The 17,393-nt window shown below is 40.4% G+C and overlaps 1 protein-coding gene across 5 annotated transcripts in view; it reads right to left on the bottom strand.

The window, feature by feature from the left end:
- PPARG (peroxisome proliferator activated receptor gamma) overlaps positions 1-10,153 on the bottom strand; it is a 146,045-nt gene extending 135,892 nt beyond the window's left edge. For 2 of the 5 annotated variants that reach the window (XM_034955815.3, XM_034955813.4), the window contains exon 1: positions 9,996-10,153. The gene's annotated coding sequence lies outside the window, so the exon portion shown is untranslated. Of the gene's footprint in view, positions 1-54; positions 8,561-8,850; positions 9,967-9,995 lie in introns of those variants that run through there. The other 3 variants (XM_008951714.5, XM_034955816.3, XM_063602181.1) reach the window with 3 other exon arrangements.
- Positions 10,154-17,393: the final 7,240 nt, after the last annotated feature.

Here is a 17,393-nt window from a genome sequence, read left to right as displayed (position 1 = left end):
ATTATCACAAATTATATCAAGGGCTCATAATGACCATTTGTAACAGAAATTTACCTTTCTGTGCATCTGCATCAGCTGCCATTTATAAGTGCAACACTCTGTCAGGAGCAGGAAAACTGGGTAACTCTATCATGAGGTCATTCAATTTTAGAAAAAAAGGAACATAATAGAAAAAAATTAGAAAAAAATAAAGAGAGAAGGGCTTTAAAAGAAAGTAACTCTGGAAACTATTTTTTAAAAGCTCTATTTGCCAGCATATGCTAAAGATCAAGTAGATCACGGACCCAAACAAATCAACAAAATTAAACCTTATGTATGGCTGAGAACATTAAGAGGCCATAACAGAGATGGGTTTCTTTCCCCATGCCAAATAGAGACTAGGCAAGTAAAATGTACAGGGAAGTCCAATATGTGAAATAAAATTTAGTATAAAATAAATTTTGGGTATAATAGGAAAAAAATCATATATTGCCTTGATCTTTACTATCAGAAGCACAGACACACCAAAAAGAAAAAAAAGCTATAAATGTATGCTTGTGATTATAGAAGTAATTTTATACTACTGAATAAACTTTGGGAAAGAGAGAAAAATATAAAAACAAACAAAAAGCCCTCCATATCTCACTACTGTAATATAACTATTATCACTTTTGTATATTCTCTTCCAGACTTTTTCATATACATACATTTTTGTAAGGTTCCAATCAATAGTTCACATACATTTTTTGTCCTACTTTTTAAATATTCTTCAGAGTTGCGAGTAGTTTCTAAATTGTCATTATAATTGTACAATATTTTAACTATTGATTATACCGTAATTTACTTAAACATTTCCCTACTGTTGGATATTTAAGTTACTTCCAAATATGGGTTCTTATAACAATGCTTTTATGAAACTCTTTGTGTATACGGCTTTTCCTATATTCTCCAGCCCTTTGGAAAAAGTCCCAAAAGTTACAAAACATTGCCCAATGCTTTCTAAGTAACCTGAACTAAATCTTAGTGACATCAGATATATATGAGTGTAAATCTCTTCAATCCTTGAAATTATAGAATTTTAAAATAAAAAAACTATTATCAACAATCACTAGGAAGGGAGTATTTTCTACTATTATTAAACTGGAATTGAGGTTTACAAATCCATATCTTGTAAATCTGTTTAACATGAACCAGTCCTCTAGGGCCGATCATCTTCTGTGATTTTATAAAATCCAGTCTTTGAAGTTGTAGTCTTTGACGCGGAGACTAGGGATTCCTAAGCAGCCATGCTAAGCTAAAAAGAACCAGTGTTGCAAGGTCTAATTAGTGAGCCGGCTAGCCTCTTGACAAAAGCTTATTGACAACACCACTGAGCTTTTCTAAGTAATAAATGATAGGCCAATGGGGGTAGTTTTATAGGATGGTTCCAAGAGATCCTATGAGTGGAGAGAGATAGGGCAAAGAACTTAACCATAAGCAAGGGTAAGGCCTACTAGAAATCATCCAAAGCACACCGACAAATGGGCCCCACTCTATCAGGTGGGGTGCAAGAATCATCTTGGACCAAGAGTTTCCAAATAGCGTATAAAGCAGAGTCCCTAAAACACAGATTGCTAGGCCCACCCCAGGTCTGGGATGGGGTCCAAGAAACTGCATTTCTAACAAGCTGCCAGAGGATGCTCACGATCCCAGGACCACATTTTAAGAACCACTGCCTTAGACTAATTCTTTATTCTTTTTTTTTTTTTTTTTTTTTTTTGAGACAAAGTCTTGCTCTGTTGCCCAGGCTAGAGTGCAGTGGCACAATCTTCTCGGCTCACTGCAACCTCCACCTACCGGGTTCAAGTGATTCTCCTGTCTCAGTCACCCGAGTAGCTGGGATTACAGGTGTGTGCCACCACGCCCAGTTAATTTTTGTATTTATTGTAGAGACGGGGTTTTGCCATGTTGGCCAGGTTGGTCTCAAACTCCTGGCCTCAAGTGATCTGCCTACCTCAGCTGCCCAAAGTGCTGGGATTACAGGTGTGTGCCACCATGACCAGCTCTTTCTTCTTTCTAAAACATTTAAGTGCCTACTAAGCATTGTGCTATATGCTGGAATAGAATCCAGTCAGTACCCGCCTTCGAGAAATTGGTATCTAGATTTTTGCAGACATCAAACTGCTCTAGTCCTAAAAGTCACCAAATTTGAGCCTTCTTTGCCAGGCACGGTGGCTCACGCCTATAATCCCAGTACTTTGGGAGGCCGAGGCAGGTGGATCTCCTGAGGTCAGGAGTTCGAGACCAGACTGGCCAACATGGTGAAATCCCGTCTCTAATAAAAATACAAAAAATTAGCCAGGTGTGGTGGTGGGCGCCTGTAATCCCAGCTACACGGGAGGCTGAGGCAGGAGAATCGCTTGAACCTGGGAGGCGAAGGTTGCAGTGAGCCAAGATGGCGCCATTGCACTCCAACCTGGGCAACAAGAGCGAAACTCCATCTCAAAAAAAAAAATTTTTTTTTGAACCTTCTTGAAAACAAACTGTAAAAATACATTATATTGCTTTTAAATAAAATCAGGATGTTTCTAATCAGTTCCAAATTCTTTAGGAAAACATGTAGTAATCCTATATTGCCAAATGCCTGGGTATTTTCTTCACTCTTCTGGATTATACTTGACATATGCAAATGATTTTTGAAGTTTCTACTTCATTTATATTGACATCATTCTTATGTTTGTTCTCCTTTATAAACTTTATCCACCATATAAAACAGAAGAATTTATATAGGTGCTTTTCTAGATGCAGTCAAAAGCTTGTTTACACAGGTAATTATCAACTGACGGAAAGAATAACATTCAGTAAGGAACACTTTGAGATTCTCTGTTTTAGATTCACAGCCTTTAGCAAGACTTTGTAAAAAATGCATGACGAGTAAGCAATGTGATTAGTCATGAGGCACGAGGGTAGCCCATACCTAACTGCTAAATACCACCTATTAGCTGATTCACAGAATTATGACCTTGCTTTTGAGGTGGCTACTAAGTTTCTATTTCTAACAGAGATGCACTGGCTTGCCATACTATTTTCAGCAAAAATAAAATTAAGTATGTATAATAATAATTATTATTATTTCGAGACAGAGTTTCACTCTTGTTGCCCAGGCTGGAGTGCAATAGCGTGATCTCGGCTCACCGCAACCTCTGCCTCCCGGGTTCAACCGATTCTTCTGCCTCAGCCACCTGCGTAGCTGGGATTAAAGGCACGTGCCACCATGCCGAGCTAATTTGTATTTTTAGTAGAGGTGGGGTTTCTCCATGTTGGTTAGGTTGGTCTCGAACTCCTGACCTCAGGTGATCCTTCTGCCTCTGTCTCCCAAAGTGCTGGGATTACAGGCGTGAGCCACTGCGACTGGCCGCATGTATGATATTTTATGATCTGTGGATCTGCCAAAGGATTAAGCATTATTTATACTACCTTGGCACATCATTTTCTGAAGTGATTGAAAAGTTCCTCTCATTTCAATCTATTAGGAAGCTACTTTTAAAGCCTGGAAGAGTTGACTCATGAAGAGACCACATAATCTGTCTAACATCACAGAGGAAATACAAGATATAATGAAGTGATAATATTCAGATATTTAATTACATTAAGTAATACTAGCTCATAACTTGAACTGTGATAACATTTCTTAGGTTAATTGATGTTTCAGAATAACTGTTTTGAGGTCAAAAATGGTTCAAGGAAGATCTGCGACTTGTCTTGACTAAGAGAAAAAAAATGATGGGTAAATATATCTTTTCCTATTACTGCTATTCCAAATGGTTATTTTCCTATTTTGTTTCACATTTTCTGGCTTATGAGGAAACTGGGACATGCATTAACTTTATTTTTCCCTCTCCTAACCCCCTCTTTCAAACTCCAAATCTGTTTTCTACTCCTTAAAGGCCTTGTTTTCAGGTAGCAAGGAAACAAGCAACTAGCCTTTCACATTTTTGCTGATAGTGGTTTAGTGAACTAACCCTGCTAGGAACTTTGGCATTTTAAAAGTAGACCCAAAGCTTTCAAATTCAAAGACATTTTAAATTTCAATTCAAAGACATTCAAATTCAAAGACATTTTAAGAGGTGTATGACAGCCAGAGGGGTGTGGTCAAGGTTAGGAAGTTCCTTCCGGAACTTCATCATTGCACTCGAACAGTTTGACAGTTATATTTCTCCACTGCCCTCGATATAAAGGAAAATTTATTCCTTAAACATACAGGATGAAAAAGTAACCTCTTTTCATTCCCTTGCCCAAATTATCTCCTTTAGTATAGAGCCAGAAAGAATAACAGTGCTCAGTGGCAAACTGAGATGTCCTACAATGTCACCAAGAAGCAGGGTAAATTCTTAGAAATCAACCTTATATTTTAAGACTATACACAGTAATCATGCAACCTGCTGATTGTGGGAGTTGAGCATATACAGATCTGGTACATTCCTACTCAGGGTATTTCCCTATTTCTCTACCTCCCTCATATCTACCTTCTCCTTATCTGTGGCAAACTGCGAAGGACTTCTCACCCCACGTTTTTGCTAATCTGAACTCTTCTCAGAAGGTCAGATAATCTGACTCAATATGTCATATCCACACATTATAATCCTCCCAGATGAGTCCACAAATTAAAGTGGTTTTTTTTTTAATAGTGACATAGTTAAAACCAAGCAATGAATTTATTTTCTAAAATCAATGAAGTGGAATAAAAATGCTTCCTAAACAGATATTGAATCCAACTGAACTGAACTTACACAATCTAGTTTAAATCCTGACTGGAAGGTTTAAAATCTCCACTTAATGGATTCAATTCCTTTATATCTAAAAAATCGCAGTAGGAAAAAAAATTCATGGCACTGTCCCACAAAAGATTTTCAAGTTGAGAACAGCCTGGACACTGGAACAGTTGAAGGTATGGCAATGACTCTGAGAAAGCCTACACTGTAGGATTAAGGCAGTGGAAGATAACACGGCTCCCCACTCCCCGACAGGGACACTCAGCCCACCTACACGCACCAGCATGAGCCTTTCTTTGCCTTCGCCTCCGCATCCTTTTAGTGAAGTCCCTACTTGGGCTTTGTAGCTCCACACTGCAGTGGGCAGAGCGGCTTGCCAGTCCACTGTGCAGTTTGGGGCCCAGAGAGGGTGGGAGAAGTCCTCTCCAACAATCCTCAGCCCCCGGGCCCACGCACACAAGCCTCTTCACCCCATCACCCCGTGTGCTGTTACCAGTAACTTCCCATCACCAAGACACCGCTTGCAGAGGCCTCCTCTTTGGCATATTCACTCCAAGTCCCTTACTTTCTTAAGCAGGAGACACTTCACAACAATATGTATCAACAATTCACGCGAAGAATTTAAAATTTATTACTTGGATGGTGCACAGTTAATTATATGTTTTTCCACTTACTCCCTACTAGCAAATAGGTGGGTTATTAGGAGATATCTGAACCTTTCAAGCCACTAAAACACTATTTTTTGGTGAGTGCTTGTTGAAAGAGACCCATTTTTAATGATAAGCACAAGTCACTATTTAGTCTTTTAAGTTGTGACACTCAACTGTCTTCTGATCTGATGGATCCTAGGCCTCATTATAAAACGAACTTGCTCCTGGGGAATATACGTTAAGAATTCACAAGGTGTGCCATAAAAATATGCAAAGACTAGAGCTTTATCAAATCAAAGCACACAATCTGTGCCTTCTAGATGCATCGGATGTATAATATTAACATAAGAGGGGCTACACAGGACTCGCAAAGCTGGAATAAAAATAATTACTATGCTGATTTTTGTCCAAAGTCATCAGGGAATGGAAAATACAATTTTAAATTGAATGATAATAAAATATTCCCAGAAACAGTTTATAAATCGATCACCACATGAGAAGCATCATCTTCAATCTTAACAATCTCAAAGTTATTGAGGTTTAAACTACAGTGAACTATTAACATTGGTAAAAGAGTTAGCTATGACATAGATATTCATGAAGGTTCTTTTCAGAATATCAGCTCAATTAAATTCAGGGTCATGGTCATATCATTTAAAGTACATGGGTTTGCTCATAAAGCCTTAAAATCGTAGCAAAAGAGCAAGCAATAATAACTGCAACACTTTCCCCGTTTCAAAGATGACGAAATTGAGAGAAAGGATAAGGTACTTGCCTAAGCTATAATAATTTAAACAGTTGAAAATGTAAACAGTCATACTCTGAATGAAATTCTCGGCATTAAAATATTGATGTGTACTTATTGTTGAAGAGAAATTTTAAAAATATGTAAATCTGTTTTTACAAAATAATTTAAACATATACTATTATTGGTGACAGATATTATCTAAACGTCTACAAAAGTTTTCCCCAAAACATGGCCTATTGCATTTGAATAGATTTTATCCCAAGAACCTACTTTAAGTGCATTAAATAAAATTTAAAACATGACATTTTAGTTAAATAACAGCTTTAAAACATATACTATATTACTCCCCCAACCTACCTCTGTATTTTGAGAAAACGCAAACAGTAAGTAAGAACTTCCAAGAAGATTTCAAATAATCTTAAATCTAAATTTTTGATTTAGAACGCTATGAAACTAACTGAAGTTGATACGCTGGGGATATCTACACTTGCAAGATGGTTGTTCACAACTCTTACTATTCTTTTGTGGAGTCAAATTAGATCCGTTTCAAAGGACCTTTGTAAGCAATTAAAATCACTGCGCTTTTTGTTGCTTTGGGATGTTAAGAGAGAGTAAGCAAAGTGGAGATCTACCAGGAAAAATAAGCAAATTAGAAATTCAGTTGTGGGGGGTGCGTATGTTTACGCTTACACACTAGTGACTTCACCAAGTTTTCTCTATTAGTGAGTTTTTAAAAATCCTCTACAGCTAATATTTATTTAGTGGAATCCTATGAGACCAAAAACTTCTTCCAGTACATTTGCCACACCTAATGACATACTGTATTTCCAAGTCCAAGTGACAATGAATCCAGCAGAAAGACACCCACAATTAGAATGACCAACTCTGTCCTATGCATTGGGAATATATAGATGCTAGGAAAGAAGTGAAAGTGTGGGCCAGAATGTGTGAAACATTCAGAAAATGTCATTTTAACATATTTTCCTACTTCATGAAAGCCTCTTGTTATTAATAAGGATTTTATAACCTGAAAACTAAATGAAATGTATTATTAATACTTGTATATGTTCCACGGTTGTGCCTTTTACACAGCTTTCATGCACATAATTATCTTGATAATTAAGGTTAGTGGCTAACATCCTTATTGTCAGACAATTACAGAAGAAAAAAGTATTTGTTTATATTTATATAACACTGATTAAAAACAATTCACTATGACCATTAGTAATCCACTTCTAATTCATATTCCTCATGTCACACCTTTTCTCTTGTATACATTTTAAATGTCATAGGAATTTAGAAATATTGCAATTTAAAGCATAATCTAGAATTTTTTAAAAAGTAGTTCTGAAACATACGAAAAAAATGAACATTTAGGAAACTAGTCCTTCAAAGAAAATATTATATTTTATCATTAAAAATATCAATCGCAAAAATATTTTCAAAGCACTTAAGTTCAATAAAGAATATGATGCCGGTGGACATTTTAATTTTAAAAAGAAATTATATTCTTTTTAATGTAAAGAAATGAGAAAACAACATCTAAAAAGTCTTCAGCCTGGGATTCTACAAAACTTTATACCTCACTGATGCCATGGTTTTACAGCAGTTATTGTTTAAGAACTAGAAACAAACTTGTAAATATGAAAAAAGTTTTTGATTTAAAAAAAAACCATCATTAGTGTTTCTCTTTTCCTTCAAGTGAGTTTTAAAAGACTGAGATGGCCACCAGTTGATTCAAATATCTCTTAAGACATAATTATTAGCAAGTTAACTATCAAATATCATATAATTTAAATCAGGGAGAAAAATTATGTGAAGTACACAAGAAGACAAAAATGGAAAGTTTTGTAATACACTTCACTTTTTGGCTGAGACATTACCTTTAAAGTTTCGTATATTAAAGTGAATATTCAAATACACTTTATTTGGAATCAAATAAAGTGTATTTGATTCCAAAGTGAATCTGATTGAAAATATACTACACAAAACTTACTTTAAAACTTGAACAGAATGTTTTGATATATTACTCCAAATGCTAACTGGTAGCATCTATAAGTGTCTTCTGTCAAACTCCCCTAAGAGTGAAAGGTATTTCTTTAAGAGAAAAGCCACAGTGAATGTCCATGCCAGTCCCTATACCAGAAAGGTTTTCTAAATCATCTAGCACCATCAGTTGGTTCTGTTCTCAGTCAGCAATCGATCACTTAGCAATAGACAGAAAGACTGCCATAAATTACCTGAAACCTGTCGAAGATTTGCCCAGGTCCTTTTAAAGAGTTAAGTTATTCATTGTTCTCTTAATAAATCCAGTTAACAATTTGTCTCACGAATGACAGAAACAGTTGGGGTTAAAATAATGTACTTCAAAATCAGAGGTCTTCCAGGAATAGGTATTATACAACTCAGTTTATCATTGTCTGGTTTTATATCCAAATGATAATTCACACAAATAAACTTTACATTTTGTCCCTAATCTTGCAAGGAAAAGAAGAAAAATTTTAGTTTCTTCATGGCAGACGACTATTTTTGACTTGATTTCTTTTATAACAATGACAATATTTTTACAACCGTTAGCCTATGACCCAAGTGAATTGGATTCTTCTTATAAAACAAGAGCACTGCAAAAAAAAATGATATAAGGATAATACAATAATTTTGCAAATTTCGGACCTATCACCAACACATTCCAACAAAATGCAATGAGAGTGAGCCAACTCACCTAAGGAAAGGGAATTAAGCAGAATGCAGAAATGCAGCCTTCTGGTCACCAGCGGAGGTAAAGGCCCCTTCCTTACCTACCACTGACCTTATATAAAAGCCGCAGCTCGGTTACTCCCCGTTTCTGACTCCTTACCTTAGGCTCCTCCCTAAACACCGAGGCGTAAAGTACCACGACTACACACCCACCTTCCACCAAGGGACCTGAGATTTCTGTTAACCTCTGCTGCCTCTACCCCCCTCAGTTAGGCTCCCAGGAGGAGTGGTCAGCGCCTGGCACTTGCAGGAGCCCACAAAGCAGCGACTTCGCCTTTCCAGCCCCCACGGGGTGCGGCTGGAGGTCCAGGCTGCGCGCTCCATCCGCGGAGGCACGGAGGCACCCAGTCCCCGTCCCCAGCCCCTCCGCCGGGCGTAGGGCCAGCACAACGCGTCAGGGCACAGGGCCTGGCCAGCTACAAGCGCGCCCCTCGCTGAACGGTCCCCCGGTCCCCACGCGGCGGTCGCCTCTGGGCTCTGGACAGCGAACGGGACCTCCTTCTCAGCAGGGGTGCCGCGCGGCCTCAGGACGGACGCACGCGGATCTTCGCTTCCCCGGGTCCAGACACCCTGCTCCAAAGTTCCCCCGGAGCGGCTCCCGACGCTTGCGCACCTCCGCCGGGGACGCGGAGGTCCCCGTGTCCCCGGCTCCGCGCCCACCCGGCGCTCTCCCGAGGGGGGCTGTCCTGGAAGCCGGGACGCACCGGCTCGCGTCCACTCGAGTCGGCACCGGCCGCGGCTCTCTGTGCCCGCGCCCTCCGCCCCTAGTGCGCGCTCCGGTAGACGCGACCCTCAGCCCGGCTGCCCTCAGCCCGGGTGCCCTCAGCCCGGGTGCCCTCAGCCCAAGACCCCTTCACCCGGTCACCGGTGAGCCGCCCGCCCGCGACCCGTCAGTCCGGGTCCTGCCGGACCACGACCCTGCCTCAGCCCCGGACCCCTCAGCCGAGACCCCCTTCTCCCCAGCTCTCATCCGTCTGGGACCCCGTCAGTTCCCGTTTCCTCGGCCCCGGCCCCCAGACCCTCGGCCCCAGCCCTCCGCGCCCCCTCCCTGAGCACTCCCCGCCCAGCCAGCAGCCGGTTCCCGAGCGCCGCGGGCACCCGTACTCTGACCTGCGGCCACGGCGGCGTGGCGCCCCTCTCCGGTGTCCTCGAGGCCGACCCAAGCGCCCCAGGCGGCGGCTGCGGCTCGGGCTCGGGCTCCGAGTGCGCTGGGCCCCGCCTGCCCGCGGCGGAGCCGGGTCGGGCCGAGCCGGGCCCGGCGCGGGGGCGGGGGCGGGCGCGGGCGCCGGCTGGGGGTGGGGGTGGGGGCGGGGGCGGCGGCGCGCGGCTGGGAGGGAGCGGCCCGGGCTCGGCCGCCGCCCGCGCACAGTAGGGCCCGCGGCGGGAGCCACCGGCTTTCCCGCGTCCACTCTCTGCCCCGCGGCAGCTACCTGGTGTCGTTTGCTCCTCGCCACCACCGCTGGGAGGCGGCCCAGAGAGGGTCCCATTTCCGAGGAGGGATCCGAAGTTTAGGGGGATGCCCCCGGCCAGGGCCGGTCTGGGGAGACCGAGGTGTGGGGCTCCCTCTCGGCCAGAGTGGCTTGCCCTTCACACGGCGGTCGGCCAGGCCGTCTTCCCAAGATGTTCTTTCCAGTGACATTTTAAAAGAAAATTTAATTAAAGCATATTTCGGGTCCCTTGGTTTTCTCTTCTGATCGGTGGTACTGCACACTTTCAGAGTTCCTTACGTTTGTAAGTTACATGGTTATTCACAAGTCACTGACTTTTAATCATTAAAAACATTTCTTAAACTCATTAACAGAATTTCTTAAATTTCTTAGCAGTGTTTCTGACACCGAGGGACTCAGACAACATGGGTGGGGACGGAGTGGGGACGTGAGGCACGAGAAACAGTTTCTCATGTGTTGGGTAGACAGTGACCTTTTCTTTTCCTGCCACGCTGTCCATCATGACCTGTCCAAAGTGGGTTGGCAGGTGCGCGTTCAGAAAGCCGCTGGTCTCCTGGACTTGAGGCCCCTCTTTCCCTTTTTCCAGTCTTATTTCTGGAGCATACTGTTCTGGGCCTGATCCTCTTTGGGGAGGCAGCGATGCCTGAGGCCCCCCGCTTCAGGAAGCTTATGGACTATATGCTGGGGTGCTCTGCATTTCTTCCTAGCTTCATTGTGGTTATTGCCCCTCTGGTACAGAAGGTCCTCGTTTGTGGTTGAAGCAAAGTTTTGCGAGGATGGGTATCACAAGGGAAAAGATTCAGCGCTTAAATCAACATAATCATGTCCTTCCTCCACAGCCCCTAAGATAAGAAGCTGAGAGCCACAGATCTTACAGGGACTGACCACTGAAAGACCATTTATTGGCCTGTGATTTAGGTAGTGAGGTTGACGCGGATCCACAGTCTCCACTCAGGCGGAAGTGCTCCGTGCGTCCTACTTCTTGTTAATTCCAGAGTTCCAATCTGCTTTTTTTTTTCTTTCTTCCTTTCTTTTTCTTTTCTTTCTTTCTTTCTTTCTTCCATGAGACAGGGTGTTGCTGTGTCGCCCAGGCTGGAGTGCTGTGGCGCAATCACGGCTCACTTCAGCCTCGACTTCCCGGGCTCAAGGAATCCTCCCACCCCAGGCTCCCAAGTAGCTGGAACTACAGGTGTACACCACCATGCGTGGCTAATTTTTTTTTTAAATTTTAATTGTTTAGTAGAGACTGTGTCTTGACATGTTGCCTAGACTAGTCTGAAACTCCTGGGCTCAAGTGATCCTCCTGCCTCAGCTTCCCAAAGTGCTGGGATTATAGGCACCAGCCACTGCGCCTAGCCTGCTTTTTAAAATTACAGCTTTATTGAGGAATAATTAATATAATCTAAAATGTAAATACCATAGAAGTAAAATGTACAATTCAGGCCGGGTATGGCAGCTCACGCCTGTAATCCCAGCACTTTGGGAGGCCGAGGCAGGTGGATCACTTGAGGCCGGGAGTTCAAGACCAGCCTGGCCAACACGGTGAAACTCCATCTCTACTAAGAAATACAAAAATTAGCTGGGCGTGGTGGCACGTGCCTGTAATCTCAGCTACTCGGGGGGCTGAGGCAGTAGAATCGCTTGAACCTGGGAGGCAGAGGTTACAAGCCGAGATTGCGCCACTGCACTTCAGCCCCAGAGCAAGACTCCATCTCAAAAATAAATAAATAAAATGTACAGTTCAATGAGTTTTAGTTTATTGACAGAGTTGTGCCATCATCACCAAATCTACCCTTAGAATATTTTCATCACTCCAAAAAGGAACCCCCTCTCCATTAACAGTCATTCCACCAACTCTAGATAGAGATATTCTTTCTCTATAGATTTACCTATTCTGGACAATTCATATAAATAGAATCATAGAATATGAAGTCCTTTGTGACTTTCTTCTTTCACTTGGCATAGTATTGGTGAGGCTCATCCATGTTATAGCTTATATTAATATTTCATTCCTTTTTATGGTCAATATTCCATTATACACATATACCACATTTTGTTTATTCATCCCATGAATTGATGAATATTTAGGTTGTTTCTACTTTTATGGGCTATCATGAATAATGCTGCTGTGAGCATTCATGTACAAGGTTACTTGTGGACATATATTTTTATTTCTCTTGAGTATATACCTAGGGACAGAACTGCAGGATCATAAGGTAACTCGGTGTTTTTGAGGAACTGCCAGTCTGTTTTCCAAAGTGGGCACACCATTTTACAATCCCACCAGCAATGTGTCAGGGTTCCAGTTTTTCCACATCCTTGTCAACACTTGTTACAGTCTTTTTTATTTTAGCCAACCTAAAGGGTATGAAGTGATATCTCACGGGGTTTTGTTTGTTTGTTTGTTTTGAGACAAGGTATTGCTCTCTCACCCAGGCTGGAGTGCAGTGGTGCAATCATAGTTCACTGCAGCCTCGAATTCCTGGGCTAAAGCAATCCTCCCACCTCAGCCTCCCAAGTGGCTGGGACAACAGGTGCATGCCACCACACCAGCTAATTTTTGTATTCTTTTGTAGAGATGGGATCTCACTATGTTGCCCGAGCTGGTGTCTCATGGTTTTGATTTGCATTGCCTTGGTGACTATCCAGTTGAGCATCTTTTCATGTGTTCATTGGCCGTTTATCTTTTTTGAAGAAAGTCTGCTTAAATCCTTTCCCTGTTTTTAAATTGGATTATTTTTCTTTCTATTGTTGAGTTGTGAGAGTTATTTATTTATATAGTCTATATCCAAGTCTCTTATCAGATACATGATTTGCCAGTATATTATCCCAGGCTGTAAGTTGTCTTTTTACATTTTAAAATAATTATTTATTTATTTATTTATTTAAAGATGAGGTCTCGCTATGTTGCCTAGGCTGGTCTTGAACTTTAGGGCTCAAGTGATCCTCCTGCCTCAGCCTTCTGAATAGCTGGAATTACAGGAAGATGCCACCATGCTTGGTTCTTTTTACTTTCTTGATGTTGTCATTTGAGTTTTTAATTTTGATGAAGTCCAGTTTACCTGTTTTTTCTTTTGGTGTCGTGTCAGTGACTAACCCAAAGTCATGAAATTTGCTCCTAATGTTTATTTTAACAGTTTTATAGGTTTAGTTCTTACCTTTAGGTTTTAAATTCATGTTGAGTTAAATTTTGTATATGATGTGAGATGGGGGCCAATCTGCTTTTTGGTCGGAAAATTCCCATAATTCAATAACAGTGACTAAGGGGAACCCCACAACAGTGAATTCGTAAGTGGTGCAAAACTTTAGAGTTGAGCTGAATATTTTCTAAATTCCCTCTGGATCAAAAATTTTGTGATTTTTTTTTTAAGGAGACTTATGGTTAGTGAAGTGTATAAATGTAAGAGGTTAAGTAATGTAAACTGAAATAATATGTCTGTTTTTCAAATTGCAAGGCTTGATTTAGTAGGTTATGAAATCAATTTATTCAGTCATAATCAGTATTTTTTAGTCAAGCAAAAAGGACAGAAATAATCAGAACATGCCTACTGTATTAAAGAAAGTGCTGCTTCGTAACTTTTGTGTAATGCATGTGTGTGTGTATCTGAGTGTACCAGGAGTTGGTATAAAATGTGATTTTTACTGTGGGCCATATCTTTTAAAGTTGGAAAAACACTGTATAAACTATAGCTGTAGAATTCTTTCTTTCCACAAACATTTTATTGAGTGCTTATTTTGTGCCAGGCCCTCTGCTAAGTGCCGGGAATAAAATGATAAACAGCACACGATCCCCACCCTGCAACTTTGCACATAGGCAGTGCCATCCATATGGGGTTCCTAGAGACAAAAGACTATGCCCGTTTCAATTTTCCCAAACCACAATGACTCCTTCCAAATATTGGTGTTTGGTCCCATGGTCCCATGGGACTTCTTTTTTTTTTTTTTTTTTTTTTTTGCAATTAATGCTTAGTTGATTATCTCATTTGAGATTTGCATACATATTTGCTTTTCTTTCAATAAAGAGGACTTTGTTCCCAGGTTTATAATTACATACTATGTTTATTATATTAAGAAGAGAGTGCAAGTCTAGAAATAGAAGTTTACCATAACTGAATTGTTTTCCATTTTACTCCAGCTATATTTAAACTGGTCTCACTGGACAGACCTCAGATATTTTATAGTAGTGTTATGCTACTTCTTAAGGGAAAAATTTAAAATTGTAGCAAAACTTTTTCATTATCATCCGAGTGTTCGGCAAAACAGGGCATTGAGAAGAGTGACATGTAAACCATTTTGCAGACTGAGTTTAGGAAAGTTAGTGTGCTGTATTTGAAGTCAAGCAATCAAGCCACTCATTTATAGCAGCTGTGTATCATCATAGCGCTGACATTTGCTTCTTCTCTTTATCTGAGACACCATTTATCAATCTCTAAGCCTTATAAATTCCCAGGAGGTTTAGAAGATCTTAATTTAAAATTTCAAAAATCATAACCAGTTGAACATGCCAGGCAGGTTAAACATACACATATGCACACACACACACTTCCACAAATGTATCTACTTTTTGAATGACTCTGACATGTTCCCACTTGTGATTTTTATGTCTAGTTATGAAATTTTACCCACAACCTCCCAATTTTACTTTGAATTTCATTAAGGTCCTTTTCTCCTCCTCTGTTTATTCTGCCTCCTCCGATGTTGCCCTTCACAAAATAACTTGCTCATCTCTTACAAGGTCTTAAGGACCAAAGCCAGATTTACAGCCTTTTCTTCTAACTGAAAATTGCTTGATCTTCTCATATACTGTACCCCTCTGCTTCACTCAGCATTCTATTTCTATTTTGAATGGTTGCCTATAAATAAATAAAAATTTCTGGGACATTTTAATGGAAATATTAATCTTGATTATATTCAAGTCAAGAATATAATATAGCTATGTATTGGTTCAAAAAACCCACTGAGAGGCCAGGCGCAGTGGCTCACGCCTGTAATCCCAGCACTAGGCCAAGGTGGCCGGATCACTTGAGGTCAGGAGTTCGTGAACAGTCTGGCCAACATGGTGAAACCCCATCTCTCTACTAAAAATACAAAAATTAGCTGGGCATGGTGGTGTGTGCCTGTAATCCCAGCTATTTGGGAGGCTGAGGCAGGAGAATCACTTGAACCTGGGAAGTTGCTGTGAGCCAAGATCGCACCACTGCACTCCAGCCTCGGGGACAGAGGTGCAATAGCACCAAAAAAAAAAAAAAAAAAAAAAAAGGAAGAAAGAAAGAAAAGAAAAAAAACCATGGAGAATATAGCCAAATTAGTAATTTTTCTCTTGATACACCAACGTGGAGCTTTCCTCTAGGTAATTTTTTAAAATGGAAAGAAATATAATAACACTCTTTTAAAAGCACTGAATGAAATAACTCCTTGGTTTTTTTTTACTCATCTATTTTTGAAAACATTTTATTTTATTTTTTATAATTTGGAAACACCTATGAAATTAATAATGACATTTAATTTCAGAGAGATTTCACTTGGCAATTTCAACAGTTTTGAGTTAGACTATTTACATTTTAAGATTTTAATGGTTTAAGACACATTTGAAAGGTTCAAAAGTGCTTTTGGTTTTCAGGGAATAAAAAAAGAGCCATTTGTCCTGCTTTCTCAATTTTTCTCCACTTTTCCCCTAAAAATGGACCTACTTTTGGGTATCAGGTTATCCTCTAAGTATCAAAAGGTAGGAAGCCGATTGAGTAGAAGTTAGGATGATGGGAACTCATGATTTTCTTGGAGGGGCAAGCCCTGCTTTCTAGTTGTCTTCTCCTTTCTGAAGAAAGAAATTCTGTTTTAATCAAGTACTGGTGTAAAGGAAAGAACCCCGGCCTTTATTTCTGCTCGTTGTGACTTTGAACAAGAGATTCAACCTCTCTGAGGCTTAGTTTCCTCATCTGTAAAATGGCAATATAATATATTCTCAGGCCAGGACTTTGAGGCTACAGTGAGCTGTGATGGTGCCACTGTACTCCAGCCTGGGCAATGCAGCAAGACTCTGTCTCTAAAATATACATATATATACACACACACACACATATTTTTATATATATTTATATATATTCACAGATGTTTGTGTATGTCTATATATATTTTAGAGACAGGGTCTCTAAAATAGGAATATATATATTATTAGAAAACAAAGAATATACACATATATATTCTCTTAATCTCATCATTGAGATAACAGGAGGAATTACCAAATCAGGCTCCCAGTAGGAACTCAATTAATGTTATTTACCATCTGGATGAAAGCATTGAGAATACTTTTACTGCTAGTCACTCACTAATCTGAAATAGTCACTCATTAATATTAAAACACAGTTTGGATGTTAAAATCTTTAAAAATATATGTTTCCTCTTTAGTTATCAGTCTACATGGACATTCTACTCTCTTTTTTGCATGTGAAAAAAAGTCATGAGTCTAGTGGGTAGACTTTGAAATAGCTATGAATCTGAGATTTCTGCATGAACATGGTTTTCTCAGGACACTTGTGTGAATTTATAGATTCTGCTTTGTCTTATAAAACTAAACACAAAACCAAAAACTTTTTATTATGGAAAACACTAGACTATATAAAAGTAGGCAGAATAGTCTAATGAACCCCCCACGTACCCTAACCCAATGTCACGCCCTGGGCAATCTTGTTTCATCTGTACCCTCACCCACATCCCTCCCTGCTCTACATTTCTGAAGGAAATCCCAGACAATGCATTTCATCATAAAACCTTCAAACTCTGTTAAATGTTGTTTTTATAAGTCTTCTGTTTAAACGTTGGTCAGAATAATTTGCTCTGGGAGAGTTTGGATTTATCAGAAAAGTTTCTCTACTGAAATATTTTCAACCCTTGACGTCTATCATGGTCGAATTGTAAAGTGTGTTAATTGCCGAGAGGACTTGTGTGCACGCTACAGCTTCCGGAAGACCTAAGGACACAAGCATGCTCGGGCTAAGAAATGCTCAAGGAATCTAGACCTGGGGAAAGACAGGGTAGTTTCAGTTACTGAAAAAAAACAAAC

This window comes from Pan paniscus, chromosome 2 (assembly GCF_029289425.2).
Source record: "Pan paniscus chromosome 2, NHGRI_mPanPan1-v2.0_pri, whole genome shotgun sequence".
In the NCBI taxonomy this organism is placed as follows: domain Eukaryota; kingdom Metazoa; phylum Chordata; class Mammalia; order Primates; family Hominidae; genus Pan; species Pan paniscus.
This window is presented reverse-complemented; position numbering and strand designations above follow the sequence as displayed.